The 18,201-nt window shown below is 44.9% G+C and overlaps 1 long non-coding RNA gene across 1 annotated transcript in view; it reads left to right on the top strand.

Annotated features, from left to right (window-relative positions):
- The window catches only part of LOC138430373 (uncharacterized), a 259,590-nt gene extending 244,082 nt beyond the window's left edge, over positions 1-15,508 (top strand). Inside the window, exon 3 of the long non-coding RNA XR_011253133.1 lies at positions 14,983-15,508. This is a non-coding gene — a long non-coding RNA (uncharacterized lncRNA). The remainder of the gene's footprint in view (positions 1-14,982) is intronic.
- Positions 15,509-18,201: the final 2,693 nt, after the last annotated feature.

Below are 18,201 nucleotides of genomic sequence, written 5' to 3' on the forward strand. Positions count from 1 at the left end.
AAAATAGCCCCAGCCTAGAGAGTCGGACACGGCTGAGCGACTGAACTGAACTGAACTGAACTGAGGGGCCAACAGAGTTATCACAGTTGAGTTTCATATTGGACTTGGAGTTTCTTAGCAGGAAGGGAAAAAGAGAAATAATATACAGCTAAGATAATATTCATGATTTTTAGAGTACAAAAAAAAAAAGTACCATTTTCTCAAAGGAAAGCCGAGATTCTCTTAGCACTAGAGTCTAAACCAATTTTTTTCACAGGACGCTTTTTTTTTTTTTAAACAAAGATCTCTGCTTGCAGTGCCGAGTGGGATCTTAGACATGTCTGTGGCACCTGCACCAAGAAATTGTACCTGACTTTCCTAAGAGTTGTTGCCCAAAGACCCAGGGCGTCCCATTAAAATGCAGCTGAGTTGGGGAAAGCATGACTGTAGCCTTCTAATGGTTCATGGAAGATGGAATGTTAAACTGTCCTTAGAAACCAGAGTGGAGAATCATAACAAAATAAAGAAGGGCTAAAAAGTGTCGAGACTCGGGAAAGAAAATTGCCATCCTTGTGTGAGTCAAAAAGTCATGTGCATTTTTCTTACATTTGCTTTTAATGTTCTACATGCAGAGTTCATTTTTTCGGATTAAAAAATTGGTATCGCCACATCAGAGACAAACTTGAAAAATACTAAAAAAAATATATAAAATAAAAATTAAAAGCTGCCCTCTGGGATCAGTTCAGCTCAGTTCAGTCACTCAGTCGTGTCCGACTCTTTGCGACCCCATGAATCACAGCACGCCAGGCCTCCCTGTCCATCACCAACTCCCGGAGTTCACTCAGATTCACGTCCATCAGTACACTGCAGAAAATTCTGAAAGTGATGGGAATACCAGACCACCTGACCTGCCTCTTGAGAAACCTATATGCAGGTCAGGAAGCAACAGTTAGAACTGGACATGGAACAACAGACTGGTTCCAAGTAGGAAAAGGAGTCCATCAAGGCTGCATATTGTCACCCTGCTTATTTAACTTCTATGCAGAGTACATCATGAGAAATGCTGGACTGGAAGAAGCACAAGCTGGAATCAAGATTGCCGGGAGAAATATCAATAACCTCAGATATGCAGATGACACCACCCTTATGGCAGAAAGTGAAGAGGAACTAAAAAGCCTCTTGATGAAAGTGAAAGAGGAGAGTGAAAAAGTTGGCTTAAAGCTCAACATTTAGCTCAATCTTCAGAAAAAGATCATGGCATCCGGTCCCATCACTTCATGGGGAATAGATGGGGATACAGTGGAAATAGTGTCAGACTTTATTTTTTGAGGCTCCAAAATCACTGTTGATGGTGACTGCAGCCATGAAATTAAAAGACGCTTACTCCTTGGAAAAAAAGCTATGACCAACCTAGATAGCATATTGAAAAGCAGAGACATTACTTTGTCAACAAAATCTGTCTAGTCAAGGCTATGGTTTTTCCTGTGGTCATGTATGGATGTGAGAGTTGGACTGTGAAGAAAGCTGAGTGCTGAAGAATTGATGCTTTTGAACTGTGGTGTTGGAGAAGACTCTTGAGAGTCCCTTGGACTGCAAGGAGATCCAACTAGTCCATTCTGAAGATCAGCCCTGGGATTTCTTTGGAAGGAATGATGCTAAAGCTGAAACTCCAGTACTTTGGCCACCTCATGCGAAGAGCTGACTCATTGGAAAGGACTCTGATGCTGGGAGGGATTGGGGGCAGGAGAAGGGGACGACAGAGGATAAGATGGCTGGATGGCACCACTGACTTGATGGACGTGAGTCTGAGTGAACTCCGGGAGTTGGTGATGGACAGGGAGGCCCGGCGTGCTAACCAGTAGTAATGTTTAATGCGCTTCTTGGTCTCATACAAATGTGCACATGCACACACACATACACAAACCAGATATTTGTGTGATAAATTTACGTCACATTCCCTTTCTTCTTAGATGCACATTTTTCACCTTTAATATTTCCAAGCGTGCTTCTTTAATGTTTCCTTATATTGAAATATTTTTTAAGTCTGTGGTGCATCTTAAAATCACTGCTTTTATGCAGGAAATACTGTATAAAGCTAGAATATTAGGGTTTTTTTGTGCATATATAAATTGATCTCCTACAACTTTCACTTAACATTACATTATGAATATTGCCACATGCCTTGAAATATGCTCTGAGGATAAGAGTTCTCCTGGCTACATAATATTCTATCCTAGGAATGTCCCCTTATGGACTCTTTTTCTTCTCTTACTGAAGAACACAGTTTTTCAAGCACACACAAGTAAGAGAAGTGACTCCCATAACTTGAGGTGAAACCACACAGCAGATCAACTCTGAAACAGAATTTCTGTCTGTCCTGGTGGCATTTGATATACCAGTGGTCCCAGTGCCGCAGAGGCCCAAGTCCTCTCACTGCCATTGCTCCAGCTGTGACCCAAGTGTGCTGTTTACTGTCACTGGATGCCAGGTTCCCCCTCTTTAAGACAAGAAAGCTTGCTGAAGTTCTTTCCCTTGGAAGGATGCTAATAACTAAACCTGGCCTGGGGATCTTCCCAACCCAGGTTTCCAATCCATGTCTCCTGCATTAGCAGGCAGATTCTTTACCACTGAGCCACCTGGAAAGCCCTGCTTATATGCATATGTATGTGTATATATGGAGAAGGCGATGGCAGCCCACTCCAGTACTCTTGCCTGGGAAATCCCATGGACGGAGGAGCCTGGTAGGCTGCAGTCCATGGGGTCGCTGAGGGTTGGACACGACTGAGCAACTTCACTTTCACTTTTCACTTTGATGCATTGGAGAAGGAAATGGCAACCCACTCCAGTGTCCTTGCCTTGAGAATCCCAGGGATGGGGGAGCCTGGTGGGCTGCCATCTATGGGGTCACACAGAGTCAGACATGACTGAAGCGACTTAGCAGCAGCAGCAGCATGTGTATATATATGTATATATATATATATTTATATGTGTGTACATAAATATATTTATGTGTACATGCATGTGTGTGTATGTCTATATGTGTGTGTGTGTGTGTGTGTGTGTGTGTGTGTGTGTGTGTGTATACATTTAGCATTTTAGTGGCTTCTAATTTCAAATCCCAGAACCTCCTTCTGGCTACTTCAAATGAGTGCTGTTGGAGGAGGTGACAGGGAGGGAAGTTTGAAGCACTGTCAGAGGACCCAGTCTCACTGTCCTCTTACTGGAGGTGTGACCTCTGCCATGACGCCTTCCTTCTTAGGGCTCAGGTTTCTCATCTATAGGGGCTGGAGGCTAGGCTGGTTTTTCAAGGGTCCACATTTGAGAATTCCAGACTGGGGCCTCGTCATTTCCTGGGTATCTGGCCACTTTAGATTAGAAAAATCCCTAGCAAACCTCAGGCCGCTGCACCAGGATTGGATCCCATTGCCCATCACATGTCCTAGAACATTCTAGAGAAGCTTTGCCCTTTCCCTGCAGCAAATCGGACGAATACAATTTATTAGTTGTGTTAGTGGTACACTGACACATTAGCATCTTCAGTTCACAAGGCAAGTTGCCGTCCGCCCTCTCGCTGAGCTTTACAAACACCGTAGGGGATGGGGGGCACTGAGCACATTGTGTCGATTTTACAGGTGAGGGGTCTCAGGATAAAAGGTGAAGTGACATGTCCAAGGTTGCACAGGTAGGGTAGTAACCCGTGAAATGACTAAGGGCTTCCCTGGTGGCTCAGGTGGTAAAGAATCAGCCTGCAGTGTGGGAGACCCAGGTTCGATCTCTGTGTTGGGAAGATCCCCTGGAGAAACAAATGGCAACCCACTTCAGTATTGTTGCCTGGAGAATCCCATGGACAGAGGGGCCTCGTCCATGGGGTCACAAATAGTTGGGCCCATCTGAACGACTAACACTTTCACTTCAAGTTGTGAAACGAGGTCTCTCATCCCTGAGTTTGAACAACCATTCCAGACACACGTCTGCTCACCTAGCCAGGATAAGCTATTACAGTGAAGCCAAAGGGAGCTGGGAGTGAGGCTGGAGGGGAGGCCAGGAGGTGCTGGCTGGAGAGAAAGGAAGTGGAGCTTCTGGACAGGTGGGGCCCCAGACAAAACAATGCTGCAGAGCCAGGCAGAGCTGAGGGTTTTCTCTCAAGGAAGTACTGTCCCCTCCTGCCCTTTGCCGTTGTCCTTTTGCAAGACACGTGACATGATGTTTCACGATTACACATGTGGAATGTGTCCACATCCCGGTTGAACAACGTAGATTTGTAACAGGTTGAACAACTCCAGCTACTGGTAATGGATCAGAGATGACGTGGAAGGAGGTATGTTGTGGACTGCCACTGGGCTCCATCCTCAGCCATGTCCTTCCCCTCCACCTCCTGGGAATGTGGACACTGGGCAGGAGGCAGGCTGCCACTGGGCAGGAGGCAGGCTGGCTGTCATTTGCCGATGACATTCAGCTGGGAAAAGCTGAGGCTGTTTCAAATGATGGGCATGGATCCAAATGATTTGAGTGATGGGCTGACTCAACCAAGAATAATTGGCGAGTTCTATTCAGGGATCTCGTAAACATATACCTGTATAGAAAGGTGGCTGTGACTTTGTAGCATCAGTTTTAGAGGGAAAAAAGGAGGCATTCAAGTTTTAATTCATAGGTCAGAATGAATGACATGTGAAACTGTCAGGAAACATCATTAGCAGTGTGGATTCTGCTAATAGAGGTGGATGTTCCATCAGAGGGAAGCAATGATGTTAGTTTATTCCGCATGTTCACAGAAGTGGGATTGCTGAGTTAAAGATTATGAATGTGTTTATAATTCTCCGTATGTATTACCAGATTGACTTCCAGCTGGTGTGTCCCCGACCCGGTTACATGCCCACCAGCAATATGCAAAGAGTGTTCCTTTCACTGCACTCACACCAGCATTAAGTATTATCCTTTTAAAGGATAAAGTAAAAACATGTCATATTGCAATCTGCATTTGTTTATTACCAGTAAAGGTAAATTTCATTTTTACTTTAGTGGCCATTGGTGGTTCTTTTATGAACTATGGGTTCGTGTCATTTTCCAATTTCTCTTGGGGTTTTCACCTTCTTCTTAAATGATTCGCCTGAGTTTTATACCTTACAGAAACTAGCTCTTCTCTCTCACATTTGTTGTAAATGTTTCAGAGGAAAATATTTTCTGCAGTTTCTCTTTTCCTCTCTCTGGATCCAGGTTCCTGAATGCCTCAGTCTCAACTTGCATGAAATGTCCCGTGAAATTCCTGGAGAGCCTTCCAGGCCATATGCTCGCAGCTCTGGTGCTCACATGTCAGAAACGATGGAGCTCATTCTTCCTGCTTTTGCCACCATATGCGCGCACCCCTAATCTGATGGGCAGATCGGCAGCTGCGGGGGGGAGGATGTGCCCGTGGCTGGCAGAGGGCTGCCTGGCAAATCTTGACGTCCCGGAAGGGAGGAGATGGGCAACGGAGATTCCCTTTCTAAAAATGAATCCCTTTGTTCAGAAAGAAAGTCATAGAGTTTTTTTTTTTTTTTTTTTTGAGATTGGGGAATTTAAATGCACCTCTCAATTAAGCTAAGATTCTGTCTCTTTCCCACGTGGGAGTGAGGAGCAAGATGAAAGTGTCCCTGTGCTAAAGCTTTGGTGACACGCAGTAGAGGCCTCTGATTCAAGTGCTAGAGTTCTGGTTCAAGCGTCACTGATGCCCCCCACCTCCCACCCGTCATGTCACTGTGGATAGGCCATCTCACCTGCCTTTCTTGCATTTCTTTATTTGGTGGCTTTCCCTGGATGCCAGTGTGGTGGGTTGTGTCACTGTGCTCAATCCTGCTTTCCCAGGGGAGGTGTAATGGCGTTATCAACCCCCCCCTACTACCCCCCTGCCTACTGCTGAGATGCCCAGAAGGACAGGCTCGGTGGATCACTGCAGGACAGCCAGCTTTTTGAGCAGATTTGCCTGGTCTACTTGTCAGGAAAATGGTCATTCTGGTCATCTTGACAATTCTGAAGTCCATGGTGACCAGGCAGAAATGGCCTAGCCCCAGCTTCCCACACACCTCTACCCAGCTCTCTAGATCAGGGTCAGCAAACAATGGCCAGGGAGCCAAATCTGGCCACCATGGGTTTTGTAAATAAAATTGCGTTGGCACACAGCCATGCTTATTCACTGATGTGCTGTCTGTGGCGGCTTTCATGCTCTGACAGTATAGTTGAGTAGCTGTAACAGAGAATATAATGGCCCTCAAACCCCAAAATCTTTCCTGTCTGTCCTTTATCAAAAATGGTTCTGACTCCTTCTCTAGGATGATGCCTATAAAATCTGGTACCGGGAAAAGTGTACACAGGTCCAGGGCAAAGCAAGAAAATCAAGGGCCAGAAGGTGAGCTTCCAAAATAGCTCAATTTATTCAATATAGAGACTGCCCTTTATACCCAAGATTCTATCTGTCCTTTTTTTTCTGTTAAAATGTCTTGACTTTTACAAAATAATGATGATGGTAGACTGTACTTATTTTTTCAAATGTCCTTACTTGACCAAACAAAAAGTTGGCCATTCTGTGCAGATTCCCAAAATACTTTGAAAATTTTATCCACCTGTGAAATACTCAGATCAAGAACCCCTAGCTCTCCTACCCCAGTTGACCCTTCCACATCAACCCAACCCTTTCCTTTACACTACGATAGCCATATATATTTTTTTGCCAGCAGTATTCTCATTCATTCATTCAGTTGGTACACTCATTCATTTATTTACTTATTAAGACATGTGTTAGACTTCAGGATCTCAAACTTTTGGATCATCCATTTTCATTCCTAAAAATTACAGAGAAACCCAAAGAGCTTTTGCTTTTGTAGGTTATAGCTATTGACATGGAAAATGAGTTCTGAGAAATGTTAGTAATACTTACCTAAGAATGCGTTTAACAATAGCAACAACAACAACAAAAAAAGATTGCATGTTAACATAAATATTTTTTATTAGAAACAATCATTTTCCAAAATAGAAAAAAATATAATGAGAAGAATGGTATTGATGCCTTTGCAAATCTCTTTGTTAGTTGTCTTAGTAGAAGACGGCTAGATTCCTGTATCAGCTTATCTTGGAGATACTGTGGAGTTGGTTCCAGACCACTGCAATAAAGCAAATTTTGTGATATAGCAAGTCATACATATTTTTTGGTTTCCTAGAGCATATAAAAGTTGTGTTATATTCTATTAAGTATGGAATAGCACTATGTCTGAAAAACCAATTTATATACCTTAGTTAAAAATATAATTGCTGAAAATTGCTACCCATTATCTGACAACAAAAGGTTGCCACAGACTTTCAGTTTATAAAAAGCACAGTATCTACGTTTGCATTCAGTCTGTTGCAATATGTTGTTTGGGTTGAAGTATGTAGAGAAAATTGTGCTTCACTCAGATTTCTAATTGAGAAAGAGACGAGCCTTTTCAGAAAATTGTGGATAGTCTTCTTTGATACTACACCGAAACTCAACAAGTGCAAGTTTCTTAAAGTTCAGTTGTAATGTGGAATCTGAAACCATATTAGAATTTTTGGTACCTGGTTACATTAAAATTCATTCATCTATCTTAAACTTTAAATGGATCTTTTACTTACATGTGATTTTCGAGTATGATGTATTAGTAATCCATTAAGTATTCAGAAACACTCAAGCTCACAATGGTGGAGAAGCATTGTCCAAAATCCTACGTTTCATTCAACAGGTTGGAATTTAGCTTTGCCAACCACATGGTCAGTTGTTGAGCCTGTCCTTAAAGTGACAGGCTTGCTTCACTCATTTTTGAAGAGCTGTCTACCAGATACCCTTATCTGAATAACTTTTGTTTGTCTGTCAGTTGTGCTTTCAAATAAAAATGATGTTCCATGAAAAATAAGGCAGCTATTTTTGGTTGACACTCACACCATCACACAAGTGATCCTTGAGGTGGCCATAATACGTCAGTACTTAGCAGACATGGTTTTAAAGACTTCTGTCACACACAGTGTTAAAAAGATGTGCTGTCAAGGACTGAGCTTTAGTTGAATTAATAATTTGTGCTGCTTCATTAAGGACATTCTTAAGCACAATTTCTTTTTCACTTGTGAGTCCATCAGAATAGCATGACTGCTGGTCCAGTTCGGTGCCATAGCTTTGGTGTGTGAAAACACCAGAAGTTTTACCCACCATTACTTTTGTAGCATCAGTGCAGGCTGTAATACCATCATAAGAAACGGTAACTCTGGCTTAGTAACATTATGAAAAGAGTTTGAATTGTGGATATCCTGAAAGGGTCTTGGAGATCCCCAGTGGTCCACAGATTGCATTTTGAGAACCACTGTATTAAGTGCAGTGAGGGATTTATAGCTAAGTCAAATCTAATTCTTGACATCAAAATGCATGCATGTTTGTGTGCGTGCTCAGTTGCTCAGTCATGTCTGACTCTTTGCCACCCCATGGATGGTAGACCACCAGGCTCCTCTGTCCACAGAATTTCTAAGGCAAGAAAATTGGAGTGGGTTGCCATTTCCTCCTGCAGGGGATCTTCCCAACCCAGGGACTGAACCCGTGACTCCTGCATTGGCAAGCAGATTCTTTTACCACTGAGCCACCTGGGAAGCCCTAACATCAAATTACTTGTCATCTAATGGTGGAGCTTGGCATCCTAGCAACTGAAATCCAAGCCTGCATGGGACATATATTAAAAGATGTTAATTTATTTTATTGTGGGAGAATATGCATAACATAAAATTTAGTTTTAACCATTTTAATTGTACAGTTTAGTGGGCTATGTATGTTCCCAATGTTGTGCAACCATCACCACCATTTAGCCACAGAAAACTTTCATTTTCCCAAACTGAAGCTCTGTCCCCACTAAACAATGACTCATTCCTCCCACTCCCAGCCTCTGGTAGCCACCATCCTACTTTCTGTCTCTCTGAATTTGATGATTCTAAGAACTGCAAGGAGATCAAACCAGTCAGTCCTAAAGAAAATCAACCCTGAATATGCATGGAAGGACTGATGCTGAAGCTGAAGCTTCAGTACTTTGGCTACCTGATGGGAAGAGCTGACTCATTGGAAAAGACCCTAATGCTGGGAAAGACTGAAGACAAAAGGAGAAGGGAGCGGCAGAGGATGAGATGGTTAGATAACATCAGTGACTCAGTGGAAATGAATTTGAGCAAACTCTGGGAGATAATGGAAGAGGAGCCTGGCATGCTGTAGTCCATGGGGTTGCAAAGTATCAGACTTGACTTAGAGACTGAACAGCAACAAAAACAGCAACAGCAAATACCTCATATAAGTAGAATAATGCAATAAACGGCCTTTTGTGACTGGCTTATTTCATTTAGCACTGTGTCTAAGGGTCATCCGTGTTATAGCATGAGTCAGAATTTCCTTCCTTTTTAGGGCTGAATAATATTCCTCGATGGCTATACAACCTCTTCTTTGTTACTGTTTATCCATCTACGGACACCTTGCTTGCATCCACCTTTCAGCTGTTGTGAATTAAGATTTTTTCATTTCTAATCTTTGTTTAAAAAAATTGTTTTAATTGAAGTATAGTTGATTTACAATGTTGTGTTATAGCAAAGTGATTCAGTTATCTCTCTCTCTATATATATATATAGAGAGATATTCTTTTTTAGACTCTTTTCCATTTTAGGTTATTACAAGATATTGAATATAGTTCCCTGCGATATACAGTAGGTCCTTATTGTTTATCTGCTTTATATGTAGTAGTGTGTATCTGTTAATCCCACGCTCCTAATTTATCCCTCCCCTCCCCTTTCCACTTTGGCAACCATAAATTTGCTTTCTATGTCTATGAGTCTATTTCTGTTTTGTGAACAAGCTCAGCTATATCATTTTTTTTAAGATTCCGTATATGAGATATCATATGATGTAAATTAAGACGTTAATTTCTGCACAGCCTGGTCTTGCTCTGTTGGCAGCTCCTGATCATTTTCCTTTCCTTGTTAATAAGACACCAGGTGCCTCCAAGTATTGCCCCACTCAGTCGAGGTGGCCCACACATCTTGACCAGGTGGTCAAGGACACCAGCGTTATCCTTCTAAAACATGCTGCTCAGGCCTCTCCATCCCCATCCCCATCCCCACCCCCACCCTCACCATCTCTTCCTCCATCGGTTTGCATCTTCTCTCTACCCTGGACTAGATGTTCAGCAACAGCTGGTCTCCTTCATTTCATCTCCACAAGTCTTTATTGATGACACATTATTTACTCATCAAACAGATCTGCTTTTTCAAACACTTACAGTCCTGGGCTTGGCTGCACGTTTGCCTGGTAAATCTGTATTTGCACACGTTGGAGTTGTCAGCTCGGCTCAATAGAGACAAAAAGCTCTGTGCGTTGGATGTAGGCGTCTGGGGGAGAGTTTCTGAAGCACAGGGATTTTGTTTGACTAGCCGTGTGCCGCCTTACCTACCCAAGCCTCCCTAAACCGTATTTATAAATCATTTAGAAATTTTATTACTAGATTTACCATCTCGCCCTGCATTTTGGCTGTCGTGCTGCAGTATCCAATAAATCAAGCGCTAAATGAGAAATGGGTAAATTGGAGCTTCACTGAGGAGAGACTCATGTTATGTGAAACACAGGAAAAGAAATCACATTGCCTTCTGTCCTTGTATTTCTCACCAAAGCACCAGGAAAGACGCTTACAAGGGGCACTCACCTTTTATCTTTGAGATGACCCTAACGCCATGTCACTTGTCATTTTTTGCTCTATGTGCTTGAACTTCTGGTTGGAAAAGCCACTCCTATTTTCACAATAGAAAACAAGCTCTTGAGACCCCCTGATCATGGTGAAAATGAAGTGTCTGGCTCATGTTTCATTGTATATAAAGCCTTTCTATGTACATTATTTCTCTCTGTCTTCACAATACACCTGGTGTTCATGATGAACTCTGTGTGAAGTGCTCGTGTGGTGCCTGGCATCCAGGAGGGACTCTCTGAGTGGATGGTGGTCAGGGAGGTGTTATCCTTATCCTTGTTTACAGATGGGAGCTCAGAGAGGTAAAGCTAATTGACTAAAGCCACACAGTCTATAAAGAGTAGCTGCCTGCAATGTAAAGTCATCTTTGGCCAGGGGGCAGGGCCGCTCTGGGGTTCTTTTCTCTATAAACAACTGTTACAGAGTCATACCTTCCTCTTGACCTGCCCAGATGCCAAAATAATCTGATGAAATACTTTTCTGCTCCTGTTTTAAGAGGAACTTAAGACCAATAAGGGGTCAGGGGAGGAAGAAGGAGAGGATTGGAAAGTAGATGTGAGTCAAACATTTTCTAGGTGTCATGTAATATGTAGTTTAATGCTTCAAACAAACTACTGGGGAATATTATCTCACTGTTTCATAAATAAAGAAAATAGGTGCAGACAGTTTAGAAAACTTGCTTAGTATTACAGGGCTGATGAAAGAAGAATCTGGGATTTCAAAACAGATGTGTTAAGAATTCACATCTGTCTTAGCATGAAACTAACCATGGGCTTGGGCTACTGCAAAGGAGGGTCAAGAAAGGGCTGGCTTCTTAAAGACCATCTGGTCAGTGGCACCCCATTCCAGTACTCTTGCCTGGAAAATCCCATGGACAGAGGAGCCTAGTAGGCTGCAGTCCATGGGGTTGCTAAGAGTCAGACCTGACTGAGCAACTTCACTTTCACTTTTCACTTTCACGCATTGGAGAAGGAAATGGCAACCCACTCCAGTGTTCTTGCCTGGAGAATCCCAGGGATGGGGGAGCCTGTTGGGCTGCCGTCTCTGGGGTCGCACAGAGTCGGACACGACTGAAGTGACTTAGCAGCAGCAGCAACCATGGGCTTGGGCTACTGCAAAGGAGGGTCAAGAAAGGGCTGGCTTCTTAAAGACCATCTGGTCTGGTGGCCTCACCCTGGACTTAATGGCTGTGGAAAAGACTTCAGGATCCTTCATAGTAAGTGGCTTAGTTGTGTCTGACTCTTTACAACCCCATGGACTATAGCCCACCAGGCTCCTCTGTCCATGGGATTTCCCAGGCAAGAATACTAGACTGGGTTGCCATTCCCTTCTTTAGGGGATCTTCCGGACCCCGGAACTGAACACAGGTCTCCTGCATTGCATGCAGATTCTTTACTGTCTGAGCCACCAGGGAAGCCTCCGTGCATTTTATGAATGACATTGTCTATGGAGGTGTGGCTAAGGGTATATCCTTGGGGGGTGGTTTCAATAACCTCAGATATGCAAATGACACCACCGTTAGGGCAGAAAGTGAAGAAGAACTAAAGAGCCTCTTGATGGAAGTGAAAGAGGAGAGTGAAAAAGTTGGCTTAAAGCTCAACATTCAGAAAACGAAGATCATGGCATCTGGTCCCATCACTTCATGGGAAATAGATGGGGAAACAGTGGAAACAGTGTCAGACTTTATTTTTTTTGGCTCCAAAATCACTGCAGATGGTGACTGCAGCCATGAAATTAAAAGATGCTTACTCCTTGGAAGGATAGTTATGACCAACGTAGACAGCGTATTAAAAAGCAGAGACATTACTTTGTCAACAAAAGTCTGTCTAGTCAAGGCTATGCTTTTTCCAGTGGTCATGTATGGATGTGAGAGTTGGACTGTGAAGAAAGCTGAGCACTGAAGAATTGATGCTTTTGACCTGTGGTGTTGGAGAAGACTCTTGAGAGTCCCTTGGACTGCAAGGAGATCCAACCAGTCCATCCTAAAGGAGATCAGTCCTGGGTGTTCACTGGAGGGACTGATGTTGAAGCTGAAACTCCAATACTTTGGCCACCTGATGCGAAGAGCTGACTCATTTGAAAAGACCCTGAGGCTGGGAAAGATTGAAGGCAGGAGGAGAAGGGGATGACAGAGGATGAGATGGTTGGATAGCATCACTGACTCAGTGAACATGGGTTTGGGTGAACTCCGGGAGTTGGTGATGGACAGGGAGGCCTGGCGTGCTGTGGTTCATGGGGTCGCAAAGAGTGAGACACGACTGAGCAAATGAATGGAACTGAACTGAACTGGGTTCATATTAACCAAGAGAAACTGAAATAAGTTTATGACTGACTGATCTATTTCAACACCCATTTGTAAATGGGGAAACTGATAGCAAGGAAGGAAAGATGTGTTCCCAAGCTTTGTGATTGGTGGAGTCGGAACCTGTCCCTGGTTTCCAGACTTCTGGTTCATGCTGAGTCCTCTCCCCCGACTGTAGCCTGAGCTGTTTCTCCAGGGTTGGTAAAGCACTGAGCTCAGAGATCGGCACATGCCATGCCATCTGCTTGAATCTGGACCAGCCAGGTTGTCCTGGGCAGACCTGTGCCCAGGTGGTCTCAGAAAGCACAGGGGTGAGTCGACCTTGCCTGAGAACAGAAGGACGAAATGGCAGTTGATGTTCTATCGAAGCTCAAAGAGGTTTCAGTGTGAGGTGTGAGAAAGGGTCGGAGCTTGGTTTTGTCTGAAAGGGCAGCTTCTGAGCCTTCATATCTCTCAGGTTTATAATTTCACCTTGTTTCGCCTCCCATCCTGGCCATGCTAGTCATTTTGGCAAAAAGAGCACTGGATGGAAGAAAGACAGGTCTGTCCCTGCAAGAACAATTTCTCTGTTGTCTCTGCAATGCCACCCAATATGATAAGTGAAATGTCGATACTTCAGATTCCACGGGTCAGGATATTTATTCACTTTCTTTAGTTATCGCCAAGTTCAGCCAGCTGGCCAAGGAGCAGGTTTTAACTTCTTTGACAAGTGAAGACCCGCTGTGAGGTGGTAACGTGTCTTCCAGCATCATCTTTTTGCAGCTCTTTGGATTTCTCCGAGTCTTTGCTCACTGGTGCTGGGCCATGGACCTGGGACGACAGGGCAAGGCACTGTGAGCACAGAGAGCTCGGGTCCAAGTGAATTTCGCTGGTCAGGGCCAGAGAAATCCCAGACCCCCTGACTTCTGACTCAGTGCTTCATTGGACTGGTTCTCAACCACTGAATCAGTTTACAGCAGTGGTTCTTGCTGTATTTGGAGACATTTGTCACAACCGGGGAGCTACAGTTGGCATCTGGTGGGTAGAGGCCAGAGGTGCTGATCAACATCCTACAGTGCCCAGGGCAGCGCCCACAACAAGGAGCTCTCCAGTCTGGAATATCAGCAGTGCTGAGGTGGAAAGATCCAGGGTAGAGGCTCAGGCTGCGTCAGATTACCAGCGTGACCATCACGCGCTGGATATCCACCACACTGGCTCCTAACGAGATGCTTACGGCAAAGAACTATCCAGCCCCAAGTATTCTTTGTGTTGAGGCTGAGAAAGCCTGATTCAGGGTCCTGGGGTTCTAAGCAACAGAAACCAGCCCAGCCAACCTAAATCTAGAAGGGAACTTATTGGAAGGGGCTTCTCAGGTGGCTCCGTGGTAAAAGAATCTACCTGCCAATGCAGGAGACCTGGGTTCAATCTCTGGGTTGAGAAGATCCACTGGAGAAGGAAATACCCACTCTAGTATTCATGCCTGGGAAACCCCAGGGACAGAGGGGCCTGGTGCCCTACTGTCCATAGGATCACAGAGTTGGACATGACTAAGTGACTGGGCAAGCATGCATGCAAATATCGTAAGGGGAGGGGTTAGCAGACAGACAGAGAGGAACAACGATGTACCAGGCCCTGCAGAAATCGGGGATGAGGCCGCTCCAGCGTGGTGCAGGGACTTTAGCCAAGTCTCCTTCAAGTGCTCTGCAGGCTCAGCAGGTCCTGCCCTTTCATCACCCACAAGGGGGTGTAAATACCTGGAGAGAGAGTCTGATTGGCTGCTCTGGGGCTGGGCCCACACCGGCCAGAGGTCAAGTGCCTCCAGAACTGCATGTGAAGGGCAAGGAGCCAGCCTCAGAGAGAGGATAACTGAGGTGCTCTGAGCAGAAGAGGGCTATGCACTGATGGGGCAGAGCAACAGGTGTTACTCTAGAACCATCATGTGCTGTTAACAGAAATGCCTTGTGCTCTCTTTTACAGGACTCCTCTCCAAAGACCCAGGCTGGCAGACATTGTCACCAACCACTTGGGGAATTGAAGCAAAGGCCTCTGAAACTGCAAAACCCACCGAAATGGATTTTGAGAAGAATACCCAGGTGTCTGGTAAGGTGACCTTTCATTTCCTATTTTTCAATGACACTGTGTTTTTCATTTCATGTACTGATCTGACCAAATGTACTGGGTTGCTACTGTGTCTAGGCGCTATGCCAGGGTTCCACACATAAACAGGTATGGACCTCAGCTAGGAAGAGCTTGCAGTCTAATGGGGGTGAGAGAGAGATAGGATCAGGGAGAAAGAAGGGGATGGGGAAGAAATGGGACAAAGATAAAAAGATATCAAAAGTTGGGACTTATGGTGCACGGTGATGACCCAGAGAGATGTTATGGGGAGGGAGGTGGGAGGGGGGTTCATGTCTGGGAACGCATGTACACCTGTGGTGGATTCATGTCAATGTATGGCAAAACCAATACACTATTGTAAAATAAAATAAAGTAAAAAAAAAAAAAAAGCAACGGGGAGTAGAGAAATTGTAAAATATCTGTGTACGTTTATATTATTTCTGGCTTTTATATTTAAATAAACAAATCAACAATACGAATGACTAAAAAAAAAAAAAAAAAGTTGGGACTTAACTGGCAGTCCAGTGGTTAAGACTCTGCTCTTCCAGTGCAGGGGACCCGTGTTGGATCCCTGGTCAAGGAACTAGATCCTACATGCCGCACTGTGAAGCAAAAAAAAAAAAAAAAAAGATTATCAAAGAAAGGTGGTTTGAAGGGAAAGAAGAATTAGCCATGGAATATCAGAATCCCACTTGGGCCATCGTGATCCTTCTGTGAACCTGCTCCCTCATCAGCAAAGGAAGAGGACAGGCCAGGAAGGAAGTGTTGCCACTGGACAAAGGCGCACTGGTGCCCCCAGAGCAGCGTTCAGTGAGCGGGGAGAGCCCCCCTGCGGTTCCCCACGTGTGCTCATTTCTGTGGGAACGATGCTCTCCCCGGGACCTTCCCCTGGCCTGCACAAGGCTACTGCAGCGTTGGCACGGGAGACCCTGCATCTGTTCCTTTTATTTGTTCTGTTAAAGAAAAAGGCCCATTGAGGGGGCACTGGGGGATCCAAACCACTGGTCACAGGGCAATTATTTATTACGAGCCTTGAATACCTTCCTGATTATATAAGGTTTTATTGTGTTTTCACATGGAGGGCAGACTTGCGGAGTCAATTTGGCAGCCGAGACAGGGAGGAAAAAAGAGCTTTCAGGGATCATTCTGGGAGTTAAAAGTTCACCTCGAGGCAGAAGTTCAGAGATTTGGTGTGATCCTGGGGACTCCACCAGGAACCTCTTGAATCCCCATTAGCGCTTAACCCTCCATGGGAAGTCATAAAGAAAGATATTTCCCCTTTTCTTATAACGATAATGGGACTTCCCCTCTAAATAGCGCAACTGTTGGACTCTAGGACACCTGAGGAAATCAGTTTCCAAAATGCCGAGCTGTTTCTTCAGCTTTGAGACTGCCTGCAGCCCCACCGCGGCTTGTGAGCCCTGCGGTGATCTGAGGAAGGGGACCTCGGGCTGGCTGGGGGTGACGGTGCCGCTTGGAGCGAAGTCTCACATCCTGTGAAACGCAGGGGTCTGACGAGACTGGCACTGAGAGCTCGGTCCTCCAAGCCTGGAAACACTGTGATTCCTTGGTCTCATGGACCAACTGCCATGACCTTTCCGGAAACTTTGCTGAAAGTGACAGAATGGTTCGATTTGGGGTTGTGCTTCAGCAACCTCAGGGACTCAGCTCTGAGAAGAGCCTCTCTTTCCTGATGCACAGGCTTAACGTGTATGCAACCAACTGGCACTCTATCCAGGTCTGCCCCTGCTCGCAAAGCCTCTAATCACCACCACTAGCTCCTCCTCCTTGGGTACCACTGTTTATTGAGTGCACACGGTATGGCAGGCAGTAGCCAAAGTACCTTAAGGACATTATTTCAATGAATCCCCACAAAAAATATTATTATCACCTGTACTTTATGGAGATAAGTCCTAGGGCTCAGAGAGGTTTTGTAACTCATCTAGGGTCTTATCCTTAGCAGGTAATAGAGGGAAGCCTCAAACTCAGGTTCGTGTGATGCAAATAGCTTCTTGTAACTTCCAGCTGCCTGCCCTGTGCTGGCTCACCTTCCCTACCATTTCTTAGGACGCACCTCACACTGGGTGCTGCTGGTGGCCATGTTGTTTGGGCCAACTCCTTGGCCTGGTGGGAAGAGCATGAAACTCCCTGCATTTTCCTCTAGCTCTGGGGTTACTCTGCTGCTGCTTAGTTGCTCAGTCGTGTCCGACTCTTTGCGACCCCAGGGACTGTAGCCCACCAGGCATACTAATAATTTGCAAAACTTTTCCCTCTGGTGTGTCATTTGTTTTTAACGTTTTTTACGGTGCACCTCATTTTAAAGACAAAAGCAAAGAGGAGCCAGGTCATAAGACATAGAAATTTACAGGAGTCCATGTGAACTGGAAAGGGCTTCCCAGATAGCTCAGATGGTAAAGCCTCTGCCTGCAGTGCAGGATACTGGGTTTGATCCCTGGCTTGAGAAGATCCCCTGAAGAAGGAAATGGCATTCCACTCCAGTATTCTTGCCAGGAGAGTTCCATGGACAGAGGAGCCTGGTGGGCTACAGTCCATGGGATGCAAAGAGTTGGACACAACTGAGTGACTGCGCATACACACACATACGAGCTGGAAAGATGCTTCCCTCCTTGTGGATCCCCGAGAGTGTATGTTTGTGTGCCACAGGAAATATAGATGCAGGATCAACAAGGTGGAAACTTAAAAATATATGTACACACACACACATATATATATATACTAGGTAACCTACACCATTACTTTATAGTAAAACATAGATGTGAAATGGCACAGACTTCAATATCTGTATAAATTTTTAAAGTAAAGCATTGGAAAGTCAAAGAAATGTCACATCCATATATGGCTGTTTTGGGCTCTGCCTCCATGGGGAGCTCTTCAGTGGGAAGGCTCGAGAAGCCCTGCTCCCACGGGAGCTGGCAAACCCCAGTTTTTGTGTGAGGTCTGCCCCTGGTTCACCGTGTGATCCAGCTACATCCCAGTGCTTGTCATAAACTTCAGATTCTCAGAGCAGGAGATCTAACTGGGCAGGGTTACTGTTTGCTGATGAATTGTCGGTGCCTA

Source organism: Ovis canadensis, chromosome 25 (assembly GCF_042477335.2).
Source record: "Ovis canadensis isolate MfBH-ARS-UI-01 breed Bighorn chromosome 25, ARS-UI_OviCan_v2, whole genome shotgun sequence".
Classification (NCBI taxonomy): domain Eukaryota; kingdom Metazoa; phylum Chordata; class Mammalia; order Artiodactyla; family Bovidae; genus Ovis; species Ovis canadensis.